This window comes from Cervus elaphus, chromosome 18, assembly GCF_910594005.1.
Source record: "Cervus elaphus chromosome 18, mCerEla1.1, whole genome shotgun sequence".
In the NCBI taxonomy this organism is placed as follows: domain Eukaryota; kingdom Metazoa; phylum Chordata; class Mammalia; order Artiodactyla; family Cervidae; genus Cervus; species Cervus elaphus.
The window spans coordinates 28,095,715-28,097,695 of NC_057832.1; the positions used below are offsets into that span (position 1 = coordinate 28,095,715).

Here is a 1,981-nt window from a genome sequence, read left to right on the forward strand (position 1 = left end):
GATATTAATCAGGTTCTCCACTGGATAGTTAATAGTTTTTCCCTCTTTGTTCTTTAGAAGGAAGTTACAGTGTACAGCCCACAGTTAAAGAATGGGGAAATATGGCCTCCCTCTTTGAGGGAAGACAATTTATATAAACTATTTGGAATTCTTCTGATTAGGAGATAAGTTTGCCCCCAACAAAATATGTTTGTTTATGTAATTATTTATTTACATAAATACAGAACCATAGCTTATAATTTGGGTTATACAGATGATCACTGACTTACAATTGCTTGACTTAACATTTTTCAACTTTACAGTGGTGTGAGAGCAACACATTCTCAGGAGAAATTGTACTTCCATTTTTGAATTTTATCTCTTCCTGGGATAGCAATGTGAGGTACTGCACTGTCTCATGATGCTGGCCGTGGCAGTGAGTCATAGCTCTCAGTCAGTTAGCATGAGGGTAAACAACCTATACACTTTCAACCATTCTGTACCCATAGAAGTGAAGTGAAGGCGTTCAGTCGTGTCCGACTCTGCGACTCCATGGACTGTAGCCTACCAGGCTCCTCTGACCATGGAATTCTCTAGACAAGAATACTGGAGTGGGTTGCCATTTCCTTCTCCAGGGGATCTTCCCAACCCAGGGATCGAACCTGGGTCTCCTGCATTGGAGGCAGACGCTTTAACCTCTGAGCCACCAGGGAAGCCCTCTGTACCCATACAACTACTCAATTTTTTACTTTCAGTACAGTAGTCAATAAATTACCTGAGACACACAACACTTTATTATATAACAGACTTTGTATTAGAGGATTTTGCCCACCTATAGACTAATATTTTTTAAGCACATCTAAGGTAGGCTAGGGGCTTCCCTGTTGGCTCAAATGGTAAGGAAGCCACCTGAAATGCAAGAGACCTGGGTTCAATTCCCAGGTTGGGAAGATCCCCTAGAGAAAGAAATTACAACCCATTCCAGTATTCTTGTCTGGAGAATCCCACTGACAAAAGAGCTTGGCGAGGTGCAGTTCATGAGATCGCAGAGTCGGACACAACTGAGCGACTAACACTCTTAGACTAGACTAAGCTATGATATTTAGTAGGTTAGGCTATTAATGCATTTCCAACTTATGATATTTTCAATTCATGATGGGTTTATGGGGATGTAACCCCATCATCAATTGAGGAAGAGTTGTAATCCAATATAACTTTGTTGTTGTGTTGTTTTTAAAGTTACTCCAACTTTGGTCATTGAGCACTCTTTAAGTTAGCACTGATGGCCCTTTGACATATCTACATAATTGTGTGTTGTTGGTTTGTTGTTGCTAATGTTTTTGAGCTCTTACTCTCTGGCACTACAGGATGTTCCAGGGTCATCTTGAATATTCTTTGCCAAAATCTTAAATTCAGTCATTTTGCCAAGGATCGCTAGTTTATTTTTTTGGAGAAGTTAGGGAAGCCACAAACTAGGCTTTAAATGTGCTACTGCTTTTAAGGCCTTTTCAGCCAATGAAGAAAGGAAATACATGTGATTATACTTACCTATGCATATATTAATAAACACATCTATGAGTGTTTATATATAAACAAATATACAAATGTAAAATCTGTATCTACATTACTCTAAACGAGTTCATTCTTATGCTTCCAACTCTAATCCATGACCACAAGGATCATTCTAGCCTCCTAGCCTCTTGATTATTTGTAACTTCTCACTTCCATGGTGAAAAACCCAGATCACAACACCAATTTACTCAATTGTTCAATTTCAGAATACATGTCTAGTGATATCAGCATCACTAGCCTATAGCTTCATGGGAAATAACTTTATCAACTAGAGTGCACTGTTTATGTAGAGTTCCTTTTACCTTTAGTTTTATACAGTCCACTCATTTCCAAAGTTTCTTAGGTGTGTACATTCTCCCATATACCCTAAATAATATTGCATTATACATTTGGAATATAGCTAGATTGCTTTGTCATAATTTGTACCCCA

At 38.4% G+C, this 1,981-nt stretch overlaps 1 non-coding gene across 1 annotated transcript; it reads right to left on the reverse strand.

Annotated features, from left to right (window-relative positions):
• Positions 1-620: 620 nt before the first annotated feature.
• Positions 621-692, reverse strand: TRNAW-CCA. The gene has a single exon. It is a non-coding gene; the product is annotated as a tRNA-Trp (tRNA).
• Positions 693-1,981: the final 1,289 nt, after the last annotated feature.